The 15,343-nt window shown below is 40.1% G+C and overlaps 1 pseudogene; it reads right to left on the reverse strand.

Moving 5' to 3' along the window:
* Positions 1 to 13,001: 13,001 nt before the first annotated feature.
* Positions 13,002 to 15,343, reverse strand: part of LOC127493524 (adenylyl cyclase-associated protein 1 pseudogene) — a 36,706-nt pseudogene continuing 34,364 nt past the window's right edge.

Consider the following 15,343-nt stretch of genomic DNA (forward strand, 5'->3'; position numbering starts at 1 on the left):
AACTGAGTCAAAGAAGAGAGAGAGAGAGAGAGAGAGAAACAATCTGGGTGAGTCACCTTTGGCACACCCTTAAGCCTGAAGAACCAAACAGAGCTCTCTGGCCACACCCATCACAGCCTCTAAGGATCCATCAAAAGCAGACAGTCCACTTAATCTAGAGTCATAGTATAATGAGAAAAAGCACCACAGTGAAGAAATCAAAGAATATCTCCACAATGCCAAACAAAAGCAGAAACCGAGGTAACAAGAACAAGGAAGACACTATGATGCCCCCAAATGAAAAAGACATCCCAATTCAAGATTATGAAGATGATGAGATAGAAGAAATGCAAGAAGCAGATCTCAAAAAATTGATAAGAACATTAAGAAGTTCTCAAAAACAAATTCTTGAACTACAGAAATCCTTAATGGATAAGATAGAAAATCTCTCTCATGAAAATGAAATATTAAGGAGGAATCAAAATGAAATGAAACAACTAGTAGAACATGAAACTGTGATAGTGACGAGAAATTATAATGAAATGAAGAATTCAATAGATCAAATGACAAACACATTAGAGAGCCTTAAAAACAGAATGGGTGAAGTAGAAGAGAGAATATCGGACTTAGAAGACAGAGAACAGGAAAATATACAGTCAAACCAAAGAAAAGAAGAGGAAATTAGAAATCTAAACAATATTGTTGGGAATCTACAGGATACTATTAAAAAAAAAAAAAAACCAACATTCGGGTTCTAGGAGTTCCTGAAGGCATGGAGAGGGAGAAGGGATTAGAAGGCCTTTTTAGTGAGATACTAGCAGAAAATTTCCCAGGTTTGGAGAAGGACAGAGACATCCTAGTACAGGAAGCTCATAGAACCCCTAATAAACATGACCAAAAGAGATCATCACCACAGCACATTGTAATTAAACTCACCACAGTGAAACATAAACAAATGATCCTAAAATGTGCAAGAGAGAAACGTCAGATTACTCTCAGAGGACCTCCAATTAGACTCACAGCTGACTTCTCATCAGAAACCCTACAAGCTAGGAGGGAATGGCGAGATATAGCCCAGGTACTAAGAGAGAAAAACTGCCAGCCCAGAATATTATATCCTGCAAAGCTCTCATTTGTGAATGAAGGTGAAATATAGACCTTTCACAGCAAACAGAAATTGAAAGAATTTGTCGCCACTCGTCCAGCCCTGCAAAAGATGCTTAAAGATGTGTTACACACAGAAACACAGAAACAAGGTCATCAATATTGTGCCTACTTTGAATTTGATACATGTTTTGTAACAATTGAGGCAAAATTAAAATAACCTACAATTAACTATTTTTTAAAGATTTATTTATTTATTTGAAAGGTAGTGTTACAGAGAGAAGGAGGGAGGGAGGGAGGGAGAGAGAGAGACAGAGAAAGAGAGAGAGAGAGGAGAGATTCCATCTACCAGTTCACTCTCCAAAGTGAACCACAGTGAAGCCAGAAGCCAGGAGCTTCATCTGGGACTCCTGTGTAGGTGAAGGGATCCAAACACTTGGGTCATCTCCTGCAGCTTTCCCAGGTACACAGCAGGAAGCTGGATCAGAAATGGAACAGTCAGGATGTGAACTGGAGCCCATTTGGGATGCCAACATCGCATGACCCTCTTTACCACAATGCTGGCCCCCAATTAACTATTTTAAATGGATAGTTTAGGGGACATTTAGTGAATTCACAATGTTATACAACCACCATTTCTCTCTAATTTCAAAACTTTTTATCTCCCTAGAAGAACACCCAATATCCACTTGAGTAGTCACTCTCCAGTCCCCTCCATTAATTTAGCTTCTATCTCTATGGAGTTACCTATTCTGGATATTTCAAATCAAAGGAATTGTAAAATATGTCACCCTTCGTTTGGCTTCTTTCACTCAGTGCAGTTTTTGAGGTTCATATATGTTATATCATGTATTTATATTTCATTCATTTCTATAGCTGAATAATATTCCATTTTATAATATATACCTTGGTTGGCTTATCCATACTTCCACTCATGGGAATTTGGATTTTTTCCCTACCCTTTGGCTAGTGTGAATAATATTGCTATGAATGTTCATGGAGAGGTCTCTATGTAGACATATGATTTTGTTTGTGTTAGATGTATAACTAGTTGTGGAATTGCTGGGCCATATGTTAATTCTGTTTAAATTTTTGAGGAACTGATAAACTGTTTCCCACAATTACTAAATCACTTTATATTCCCACCAGCGGTGTGCTAGGTTTCCTATTTCTCTATATCCTTGTCAATGCATCACTTATTATTTCCCATTTTTTTAAAAAATAGAGCCATCCTAATAGCTTTGTGGTGGCATCTAATTATGGTTTTTATTTGCATTTCATTAATTATCAATGATGTTTAATGCTTCCTGGAATTTTTTGTAATTTTCTTTGGGGAAATACCTATTCAAGTCCTTTGTCCATGCTGTGTTACAGCAAATAGCTTTATTGAGGCACAATTTGCACTCTTCAGAGTTCATTCACTTAAACTGTATAATATAGTTCAGCGGCTGTCATATATTGACAGAATGTGAAACTATCACCATAATCTAAACTTGGAATATTTTCATCATCTCCTCGCCCCGAAAATTAAGTACCTAGAGGCACCTTTCCTCATTCCCTCATTTCCCCTAGCAACACTTACCTACTTTCTGTCCATATAGATTTGCCTATTCTAGGTGTTTCATATTAGTGGAATCATATAATATGTGGACTTTTCTGGCTGGCTTCCTTCACTTAGCATTATGTTTCCAAGAAGATTAATACTGTAATATAATTAGTATTTTATTCTGCTTTGTTACCATATAATTTATTGTATGGATGTACCATCTTCATAAATTGATGGACACTTGAGTTACTTCTACTTTTTGCACGTTATGAATAGTGATGCTATGAATATGAAATATGTTTACCTGTTTTCAAATCTTTGGGATATGAACCTAGGAGTGGAGACCCAGTTTGAATTCTGGGCTCTTGGCTTCAGCCTGGCCTTGCCCTGGCTGTTGCAGGCATTTGAGAAGTAAAGCAGCAGATGGGAGAAATCTGTTTCTCTGGCTTCCAAATAAAAAATGAAAAATAAAAAAGAATTGTAAAAAAAGTATATTAGTTGGTTGTAAGCATTAATGGTGAAATAGTAAACATTTCTGAAATCGGGAATGAGACAAGGATGTCCACTATCGCCATTTCTAATCATCACTTTACTGGCAGTCTTAGCTAGCACAGAAAAGCAAAATGAAAATATTAAGGATTGGAAAAGAAGACACAGAGCTATATTTTTTGCAGACATCATGACTGTATAAACAAAAACGTTCTAAAAATGATCAGAGTCAGTGAACTCAGGGGGCTTCCATAGCCTTGGCAGCTCATGACAAGAGCCTAGGGTGATTACTGATGCCATAAACAAGAGTGTCAATTTGTTAAGTCAACAACAGGAGTCACTGTGCACTTACTCCTCATGTAGGATCTTTGTCCTTAGTGTGCTGTACATTGAGATTTAATGCTATAACTAGTACTCAAACAGTATTTTTCACTTTATGTTTCTGTGTGGGAGCAAACTGTTGAAATCTTTACTTAATGTATGCTAAACTGATCTTCTGTATATAAAGAGAATCGAAAATGAATCTTGATGTGAATGGAAGGGGAGATGGAGTGGATAAGGGGAGGGTTGCGGGTGGGAGTGACGTTATGGGGGGGAAGCCATTGTAATCCATATTCTGTACTTTGGAAATTTATATTCATTAAATAAAAGTTAAAAAAAAAGTTCTAAAAATCTATTAAGATTAATAGTGAATTCAGCAAGGGTATTGGATATAGTTAATATATTACAATTTCACTCCTATACTCCAGCAAAAATGAGAAAATGAATTATAAATGATATAAACAAATATAAAAACTTTATATATTTTTAATATGTTAATTTTATTGTATGTTAATTGTACTTCAATGCAGCTGTTTTCTAAATGACACCATGTATAACCACACATTATAGCTTCAATACTATACTGAATGCCTAGGAATAAATCTACTAGATTTATTTTAAAAGGAAGGTAACATGTTGCCTGGATCTAAGAAGACTTTTCATAGATGGGTTGTTCAGTCATAGACCAAATACAATACTAACCAATCTCCTGAATTCAGTGGCATAACAAAATAAATATGTATTTCTCATTTATTTCATAGTTCAGTGAGAGATGGCAGGGCCTTGGTCTGAGACTGGATGGAGAGTTTGAGGTGAACTATTTTTATCAGGTGGCCTTAACACATTTTTCAAAGTTCTCCACTAGATCTGTTGGCTCCAACAGCAGATAGGGGAATAAAGAGGTAAGGTGAGTGGAGGATTGTTTCTGTGGCTACCCCTGGAGATCATTTTGTCTTGCACTGCATCAACCAGAACTCAGTCATGTGGCCCCAACTCTGCAGGGAGGCCAAGAAAAGTATGCTTAACTGCATACCAAAGATGAAGAGGAAATGACTTTGGTAATCTCTGCTAGGTCATCTAGATACGATAGAAATATCCACAGGGACATGTTTATATAATATGGTAGCTATAGAGAGAGACATTATTCTATACACTGACTGAAAAGACAAATGGGATTGAATGCTCACACAAAAGACCCAGCTGGTGACTCCATGCTCAGAAAATACAGCTAATGCAGACCCTCTTGTTTTATAGGCAAGGAAATTATGATCCAGGTAAGTAAATAGACCGTTCAGAGTCACCACAAATCAACTCCTTAGCTGGTCTAGAACTGTTAAGTCATTGTACTTGCTGGAATTCTTGCAGTAGAACCACAGATGCCCGCATTCTTTGGTTTAAGACCAAAGTTCAGCTATCAACCTTAATATTTTTGATGGAATTGGTATAAAAATCATAGAGGAACTTCAAGGTCAGTTACAGGTCACTGAATGTATAAGAGCACAGAGAGGTGTTCAATGGGAGGAGGGAGAAAAGGAATGGGGGAAAGAGAGGGAGGGAGAGAGGGAAAGAGAGAAAGGAGGAAGGGAGAGAGAAGGAGAGAAACTAAGAACCAAAGACCTATTCAAGAGATATCCTTTGGATAGTCTATCTAGAATACCAGTCTGATACCTCTGTGGGTCTGTAATGTCAAATTTTCTTCATGGTCTCTAGTTTTAGGAAGGTCCAGGTCTTTGGGCTTCTGCCCCATCTGTGGTGCACCTTCTGTAATATTTAGAGCTCCACTGGTCTCTCGAGACCATCACCAGATAGAAACACCTTCACTCCATGCCCCCAGTTCATCTGATCACTCCATTTTTTGTCCACAGTGACTACTAAAGTTATGTACAAAGTGCTGATTATATACCTTCATGTCTCCTTTCGTGCCCTAGTAAACCACAGCAGCTTAGTTTTATTTTATCAATTTTGTAGATGAGAAAAATTTACTAAAGCATATACCAATAGATACAATAGCAACAGATACCAATTTTACTGTGTTTGATATATATTATCAAAATTTTGTATGTCATTTTAAAAATTAATAGAAAAACTAAGAAAGGAAAGAGGAGGGAAAGTAGAGTGGAAGTAGGAGGGAGGGTAGAGTAGGATGTTATCACTATGCTCCTAAATCTAAATATATGAAATACATGAAATTTGTTCACCTTATATAAATAAAAAATTTTAAAATCTTTAAAAAACTCAATATCTCAAAATATATATTAAAATATACAATATAAATATTACATATAAAATATTTAAAATATATCTTAAAATATAAATATAATATATAAAATATATAAAAGTATATCTTAAATTTTTGAAGTATCAGTACCAGAGAAATCAAAAGAGTTTTCCCAAGATCACCAAGTAGGCAAGATGGAAAGATGGATTTTAATCTTTGACCTGCATCTGACACAGCAATTAAGATGCTACTTTGCATACCCACATCCCATATCGCAGTGCTGGGTTCAAGGCTGGCCACATGCTCAATCCCAGCTTCCTGCTAATGTGCACCTGAGAAGCTGTGCTGGATAAGTATTTGCATTTGTGCCGCTTGTGTGGAGTTTGATTCAGTTTGAGCTCTTGGCTTTGGCCTGGCTCGGACTGGGCTATTGTGGGCTTGTGGGGAGTGACTCAGCAGATGAAAATCCCTGTCTGTCTTTCTCTGTTTCTTTCTTTGTCTGCCTCTTAAATAGAATGAAAATAAAATTTTTAAAATGAATAGAATAAGCAAAGAAACAGACCTAGCAGATTTTAAACCTATTACGATGCCTAATACCAATGATGATTTTATTGTTTTAAAATAATTTCTACTGTTATTAGCTTTTTATTTCATAGTCTTCCCAGAGAAACTTTACATTTTATGATGAGATTCTTAGAGATGCAATTTATTTTAAGATTTATTTATTTATTTGAAAGCAGATAGAGACAGAGAGAGAGGTCTTCCGTCTGCTGACTCACTCCCCAAATGGCCACAAAAGCTAGCTGGAGCTATGCCAATCCAAAGCCAGGAGCCAGGAGTTTCTTCCAGGTCTCCTACATGGGTGCAGGATCCCAAGCACTTGGACCATCTTCTACTGCTTTCCCAAGCCATAGCAGAGAGCTGGATCAGAAGTGCCGCAGCCAGGACTTGAACCAGTGCCCTTATGCAATGCCAATACCGCAGGTGGTAGCTTTACCTGCTACACCACAGCGCCAGCCCCTAGATGCAGTGTTTTAAACCCGATGAGTGAATGTGGTATATCGGTTTATTAGTTAGGATGCTTTTATTTACATATAAAGTAAATATGGAAAAATGTTAAAAGTTACTGTAAAAACAGCAATTAAATGAAAGAAGTAAATATGGGAAATAAACAGAGCTTTAATTGTTAGGAGGCAAAATTGTTATAACAAAGACAAATCACATAAATAAACAAGTAAATGACAAAGCTGCATATTTTCTCTCTTAAGGAGAACCTCAGATAGAGAGAAATTCCAAAGCTAGTTTAATCGGGGCCATCATCAAAGACTCAGTCTCAATCCTTTTTTCTGCTCTGTCATCTACAATAATTTCATTTGTCCCCTGAAGCTGGTACCAGATGGCTCTCTCATCGCAGGTGTCTTAAGCAGGTGACAACATTTAGAGGCAGAAAATGAAGCTGCTAGACTTGCATCCATTTTTAGGAGTGAGAAAAAGCTTTCCCAGAGCCTCACCTACAGACTCCCTTTGACATCACTCCAGCCAAGATTGTATTACAGACCAGGTCTGAACTCATCATTTTCCAACAGAGTTAGTGTGTTGGACTCAATCTCTTAGAGCTTTGCTCATCCCTGAAATAATTGGCTTTTCAATATCTGAACAAAATTAACGTTCCCTTAGGAAGAAGATCAAAGCAAATGGCTGGTGGGTGGGAAGCAATAGTGATTATCACATTCAGGCAGCAGGACTTATTGGGATGGGATCAAAGTGGGCACTTTCAAGTTCAGCACAAAAGTCTCCTTCCAATGGGCTCAGCCCTCCTGTAAGGCTTACTATAGAGGTAAATATTGTAAGTGGAAAAGAATTTTCTCATTGTCTTAAGGTGTCATTTTGGAGTGAAAAAGATTCTAGATTGGTTAATTAGAAACCATATAAGAATCAAATGCTGGCTTAGGATTGGTGACTCACATTTCTGTATGGTAGACCCATGTGTAATACTTGTCTCTCTTTTACCATGTCTTTTCTATTATGTTTCCTCTGTCTCAATGCATTTTAGAGCAGAGGCTCACTACTTACAGTCCATTCCCTTTGGAAATTCTTTTTGTTAAAAAGTTATTTCATATATATTTTTAAAGATTTATTTATTTTATTTGAAAGGCAGAGTTGTTACAGAGAGGGGGAGAGAGAGAGAGAGATCTTGTATCCATTAGTTCACTCCCCAAATGGCAGCAATGGCTACAGCTGAGCTGATCCAAAGCCAGGAGCCAGGAGCTTCTTCTCGGTCTCACACATGGGTGCAGGGACGCAAGGACTTGGGCCATCTTCTACTGCTTTCACAGCGCAAAATCAGGGAGCTGGATTGGAAGTGGAGCAGTCGGGACACAAATGGCCACAGTATGGGTTGCTGGCACTGCAGGTGGTGGCTTTACCTGCTACGACACAGCACCGGCCCCCAGTTCATATTCCTTTATTTTTAATTTCACAATAGTTTTAAATTTACAAAACTAGAATAGTGAAGTTTTAAATTGAAGTTTCTATAATTAAGTCCTTATGTATTTAACATAGACACATATGTGCTGTGTAGAAAAAAAGACAGATTTTGGAATTAGAAAGGATAGGCTAGTAGCTCAGGTTTGCCAAAGACTGATTAGAGTTAGGAGACAAATAATTAGATTGAAGTCCCAGATAAGTTATTTATCAGCTCTGCAGCCTTGGGAGAGCACTTAACTCATCCCCCCACCTCCATGCCTCAGCCTTCTTATCTGCAAAGTGATGCATAATCATATCCACTTAAGGGGGTTAAATGAGTCAACACACATACAGTCTTAGTTCTGGAGACAAGAAATATTGCTTACTATTTTTAAAATTCATTGTGAGGGCTTACAAAAATGATTTGAGCTCTCTAAAACTTAGTAAAATTGGTATATGCATACCTAATTCTGAGGTTCCCTATAATGATTAAATGAGACTTTGAATACAGAAAACTAAAAACAAAAAAATTGAGTCCTTCTTCCCACTTCACTTGCCAAATACTTGCTGCTATTGGTTGCATGTTCTTGCCCCTCTAAAATTCATAATCCATAACACAACCATATTAAGAAATGTGGTCTTTGGGAGATTAAGTCATAAGGGCTCTGCCCTCTTGAATGGGATCAGCACTCTTATAAATGGGCACAGGATTAAGGGAGTGCTCTTGCCATTCTGCCACATGAAGACCTAGTGTTCATGCCCTCTGGAGGTTGCAGTAATGGGCACCCTGTTGGAAGCAGAGAGTGAGCCCTTACCAGACAACAATGCTGGTGTCTTGGTCTTAGATATGCTACCCTCTGATTTCTACTGCACTAGTTCCACTTTCTCCATGAAGATATAGGAATGAGGTTCATGGAATAGGTTGGTCTCAGCCCTCCATATGGACTCCATTTTCTGCAGAAGGGAATCGGCTCCTCTTAAAGATCTGGCCTCACCATCGTTTGTATCTCCCCATCCACTAGATTACAAGCTTGTCAAGCACTGAATCAAATCTAATTCATCCCTTCCCTTTAGTGCATACTATCTGACACAAAATTGGTACCTTGCACACATTTATGACTAAATAAACTTTTCTCTGTGCCTCTCAATGAAGAACTAAGTACTTCCCCTTATACATTCCATAAATGTTCAAAGACATTAACTATTGATATCATTATTATTATAATTAATTCAATTGTGTATTCAGCTAGTGGGCTGGGAGTGAGTGGGGAATGTAGTTAGTCCCCAGGCCTGCAGTGCTATTTCCCTTCCTCCTATGATAGAACTTATTTTTTTTTATTTGACATATAGAGTTAGACAGTGAGAGAGAGACAGAGAAAAAGGGCTTCTTTCCATTGGTTCCCTCCCCAGATCGTCGCAATGGCTGGAGTTGCGCCGATCCAAAGCCAGGAGCCAGGAGCTTCTTCCTGGTTTCCCATGCAGGTGCAGGGGCCCAAGCATGTGAGCCATCTTCTACTGCTTTCCCAGGCCACAGCAGAGAGCTGGATTTTTACAGGAGCAGCCGGGACTAGAACTGGTGCCCATATGGGATTCCGGCTCCGTAGGCAGAGAATTAAGCAAGTAAGCCACGGTGCTGGTCCCCCTAGGATAGAACTTCTAATGTTTACTTTTCCTCTCCCAAGGCACAAATCATACCCACAAAGACTAGCCAGCACAATGGGCAGAGAGTATTGCATCTCTCATGGAACAATTCCCTGTTTCCTACACTCAGGCTGGGGCCACATTTTCAGTGCAGCATGCAATTTGGGATTATGCAAACTTCATTTTAAGTCAGCTAACTGAAGTCAGATTTTGATGACCGCTGCCCCTAAATACGTTTGTTCCAAATCTCTCATGGATGCCTTTCGAATGGTAACTTGAATTACTTATGAAATATGGTAACTGCTGCATTAAATCAAAACATCATTTTATTCAATCCGACCTTCTCTCCTTGAAGCCATCTCAAGGCATGGATTGAGGAAGAGCTTGAGAATTTCATGGCATAAACTTTTCAAACAAGTAACTTCTTGTGATCTTTTATGAATTCCCATCATGAAATAACCTTGATGCTCTGTGAAATTCGTTCAGGAGACATCAGGGTCTGTCCCTAGCTCTTGGTATCAAGTTTGTGTTCTCACTATGGTCTTGGAGATGCTGAGTTACTTCCTCTGTCTTAGCAGACCTAGGATGCCTGGTCTTTATGATAGCTGCCTTTAGCTTTGCGACTCCTTTCTTTTAATTACACTTGAACACTAAATAATTTTTCAAACATTGCCTCCTTGGGAAAGAGGCACACACATTTTTTCACTCAATGAATGTCTCCTCAATGTAAGAGAAACTGTTTATCTAAGAGAGCAGAAGTTCAGAGCTGCACTGAATTGTTCTGCTTTGGGAACTGTAAAAAACCCACTGAGCTGAATCCTAGTTTTCTTTTAGCTGGGCTGGGAGGTCTGCATAAACAGCCTTTCTTAGGACAATTTGGCAGTGAACCTTTTGGTCAGGAAGAGAAGAATCATACGAATGTTTTTATTTCTCATTCTCCATCTTCTTCCACCCTCCCCTTTCCTGACCTTTCTTTGAACTTTCTTGCTGAGGCTAGAATTTGATTGGGGCTTTGTTTTACTATTTGGGCAAAAATTTTGGGTCAGCTGAGGTCAGTTCTCATTTTATCTAAATCAGTTTGCCCTTCCTCAATCTCAATGGAAAAACTTCAACAAAAACGCATTTACACATAAGACTGAGTTTTCATTGAGCTCTGTGTTGATAAAGGAGGCCAGATTCTTATCCCTGGAGGCACTTTACTACATGATAATGTTTTATTAATTTTTTAAAAGAATTTCTACTTCATCTTAAATTGGCTCCCCTGCTTCTTTTTTTAAATTTATTTATTTTATTTGAAAGTCAGAGTTACACAGGGAGAGAAGGAGAGACAGAGAGTAAGAAAGAGAGACAAATCTTCCATCTGCTGGTTCTCTCCCCAATTGGCCACAATGGCCAGAGCTGTGCTGATCCAAAGCCAGGAGGCAGGAGCTTCCTCCAGGTCTCCCATGCAGGTTCAGGGGCCCAAGGACTTGGGCCATCTTCTTTTGCCTTCCCAGGCCATAGCAGAGAACTGGATCAGAAGTAGAGCAGCCAGGATTCGAACCAACACCCATATGGGATGCTAGCACTGCAAGTGGTGGCTTTACCCACTATGCCACAGCACCAGCCCCTACCCTGCTTCTTATTCTAGCTCTAAAAGCTTGTGGATATTCCCCATAATTTCAGTCTTAACCTTGTCCTAAATATGTATGAGTACCAAAGAGGTATCATCATAAGATAGAGGATTTGCAATCAAGAAAGTCAGATTCCAGCTCTGCCTGTGCCACTGCATGTAACCTTGGACAAATTCCCCAACCCAGGCTCCTCATCGCAATATATTTGTGATTGGATAATATTTAAATCCTCCAAGATTTCATGATTTAATTAAGAGCAACTGAATGGAAATCAAAGACCCAAAAATATATCAAAGGGCATTGGACTTAGTTTAGAATTCACAATTTTTCTACATGGTTACTGAAGTGAGGGGCACTCTTTCTTGAGTTTCCAAGGTTAAAGAGCTATTAGGGAGCAGTGGAGACTCTTAGCATGTGAGAGATAGAAAGGACCGTATCATATCTAACTCATTCCTTTTGTAGATGAGTAAGCTGGGAAGTGGAGGGGAGCAACAACTTGTCTAATTTTGGCTAAAAACAAACAAACAAACACTTCCATGGATTTTTCTCTTCATTGCTCTTGCTTCGTAATCCCCTGATTTTCACACCAGTACTCAGAGTAAGTAGTATTCTTTACCACTACTACTATCTACTTCTACTACTTTATCTACTACTCGGAGGTATTCTTTGTCATAAGTGTTGAGAGCATTGTGTTTTGAATATTGCCAGTTTTGGGGGAGTATTAACTTCATTTTATTTTCTATATAGCTTTAAGTTCATAAAGGTTTACTTCCACAGGCCCCAAGTAATGGGTAGAAGTCACAGGACAATCTCTCTTCCCACCAAAAAGAAGCTGCATACTTTGGTAAGTGCTTGTTCTAGAGGGAAATACTTAAATTTATATTCACGATGTTGTGCAAGATCCTTACATACATCAAAACCTAAAAACAGCTTGTGGTGGTTTTAGTCCTTTGTTCAGGTGCCAGGACAGAAGCCACATACTATTGAGCACGACAAGAGGCAAAGGAAACAGGTGACCAGCACCTGGCAAGGAAAGAAGAATGCTAGATTCTTTGGAGTGGGGTGTGTGTGTGTGTGTGTGTGTGTATTTAGAGCCTTCTCTGTAGGAAGGTGCTGGGCAGGGATGCTAGAGAAAGAAAGGGTCCACCTGCCCTCAGTGATGGGCACTGATATAGCAGCTGATACCAGAGAACCTACTCTGTCATGGTCGAGGCAGGCTATGGGATGCAGAACAAAAGGAATGCTTAGAGAAAACAGTTTTGTTTGGAATGCAAGATGGTCAAGTTTCAGCCTTTGGTCCAGGGCAACCCTTGCCAAACTTGTCAAAGGTGAAGGATTAATTTGGTTAGAATAACTCTCTGGAATCAAAACAGCTCCTCTTAGCTCTATGTTCACTGTTAGAAAAAAATTCACTAGCATGAGTATTCTGGTGTGTTAATTCCTGAGACTGTCTTATTCTTCCCAAATAACTGTACTTGGTAGAATAATCCAAACACTGAGAGCAAAAATCCACCAGTCCTGGTCTGCAGTTCCTTAAGAATGGATTGCTGGTGTGGCTGCACAGAGATAAAGAAGCTGCACCCTGATGCAAAAGATCAATTGACCGACTATCCTGCTCCAAATCTCAGCCTGAGGTATATTTTAGTGAAGGCAGGTAGCTATGCTTCTCAAAGCAGAGAAGCAGTTTAAGAGCAGAGACATAGAGGAAATTAGGAAAGAACCATCTTGATACAGAGTTATTCCATGGTGTGGAGCGAGAGGGCACAGAACCCAGTGGCACTGTCACTGTGATCGCCAACTGATGCCCATTCCGTACAGTCTTGAACTGCTCCAGGACTGGGAACTCACTGAAGTCACTGCCTCCTGTAGGAATGAGGACGTTCATCTCAGAAGATTTGGCATTCTTGCTCAAGTAAGGGCGCCAGCCTTTGTTTTTTTTAATGGAAATTGTTGGCACTTTATTCATTACTTGATCTTCGATTATCTCCACATTGCCCACCACGTCATCGAACACCAGACTGAGTTTTTTAGTTATCCCTGAGTTACTCTTGCCCTTGATTTGCAGTGTTGTGTTGACATGCTTATATATGTAAGCCACCTGTTTCAGCTCGGTGTCATTGATCCCTAGGTTGGAAACATTCTCTTGATTTTCAACTCTCCATCTCTTGCCCTCACTTTCTTCTTAATTTTTTTTTATTTGACAGATAGAGTTAGACAGTGAAAGAGAGAGAGACAGAGAGAGAGGTCTTTCCTTTGGTTCACCCCCCGCAAATGGCCACCACGGCCTGAACTGCACCGGTCTGAAGCCAGGAGCCAGGTGTTTCCTCCCAGTCTCCCATGCGGGTGCAGAGGTCCAAGCACTTGGGCCATCCTCCACTGCCTTCCCGGGCCACAGCAGAGAGCTGGACTGGAAGAGGTGCAGCTGGGACTAGAACCGGTGCCCATATGGGATGCTGGTACTGCAGGCAGAGGATTATCCAAGTGAGCCATGGCACGGCGTCTGTCTTCACTTTCAATACAGGTGGCTCCTTTTTTGTAGCTGATTTGGGGGATGGGCTTTTTTGGGGTTTAGATGCAGAGAATGGTTTAGGGTCACTGCATACTGGACCACTCTGAGCAGTCAGGGCAGGCTTCCTGTGAGTCCTCATATCATCAGACACATATTTCAGGGCATGTGTGATGCTGTCTCCCTGGGTAATCTGTGTAGACAGTGCTGAGCAGGAGGCAGAGTCACTGAAGCCTGAATCGGTAGGGACTTGGTGGAGGGTAGATGGATCAGGCAGCAGGGGAGAAGGACCTGACCCAGCAAGAGTCCAGATGGCAGTCCACTCAGTTCTTTTGCTTGGTCACCATTTTGCTGCAGGCTAGCTGGGTGGTATGCAATTCCTTAAATGTAAGCCTGCCAGCTCCATCCAGATATTCAAGTAGGTGTTGACCCATTCCACATGCTTCTTATCCACATTCTTTTATTCCTTGAGGATTCAGTTTATATAAAACATGGCAGCATCATTCATTTCTTTCACATAGGGGTCAGGCTTGGAGGCCATTGCCAGCCACCCCAGGGCCTGGATGCTTCCTCTGACAGCTGCCAGGTAATTGGGAACAACTTGCTGCCCCAGTTTTTCTCCCAAAATGTTATCACTTCTTGGTTCTGCTCTGAGATGGATGTCAACAAATCATGCAGCTTATTATCTGCTGGCTGCTGGCGTGGAGAGGCTGTAACCAAGAGAGCTCACTCCAGCTCCAGACCTGTGTGCACCATCTCTGTGTCTGCACATCTCCCCCAGTCTCTTCATTCACCTTCAAGTACTCTACCCACAGCACCAGCAAGCAGTGAGTCAAATGACCGCACTTAGAGATGCCCCTTTGGAAGGACTGTTTCCATACCCTGGGTTCATGTCAAAGGGACAGGATTCTGCCTCCAGGTGGCCCACTGCCATCTTCAATCTTTCTACTAGATTTTGCAAGTCAGTCACCACATCAGAGTTGTGCCTCGCATTAATACTGCTAGCTCCTTCCTTCCTTCCTTCCTTCCTTCCTTCCTTCCTTCCTTCCTTCCTCCCTCCCTCCCTCCCTCCCTCTCTCTCTCTCTCTCTCTCTGATAAAGGCAAACCCATTAGGCCATTCTGATTATTCCTCATTAGGATTGTCACCAGAAACCAAATGATGTGTTGGTGTGATGGTCGATAAGTTGTACCTATGTCCCTTGGTTGAAACAAAAGCAAGGAATTTAAAATGCCATGCATGTAAAACTGCATAAATTGCTTGCATGTCTTTCATCCTTTTTCTTGGTTCTACATATATCAATTCTGTAATATGTTCAAACCTGAAAAATATTTCCTCATCACAATTTTCCCAAACTGCTTTTACCCAAGGTATCAGGGCAGCTGAAGTTCAAATTTATTTGGAAAAGTAAATAATCAGGATTGCTGACTACAGAAGTCTACCAATTACATCTTTAATGTG

This window comes from Oryctolagus cuniculus, chromosome 7 (assembly GCF_051225735.1).
Source record: "Oryctolagus cuniculus isolate XC-2025 breed Fujian yellow rabbit chromosome 7, ASM5122573v1, whole genome shotgun sequence".
NCBI lineage: Eukaryota > Metazoa > Chordata > Mammalia > Lagomorpha > Leporidae > Oryctolagus > Oryctolagus cuniculus.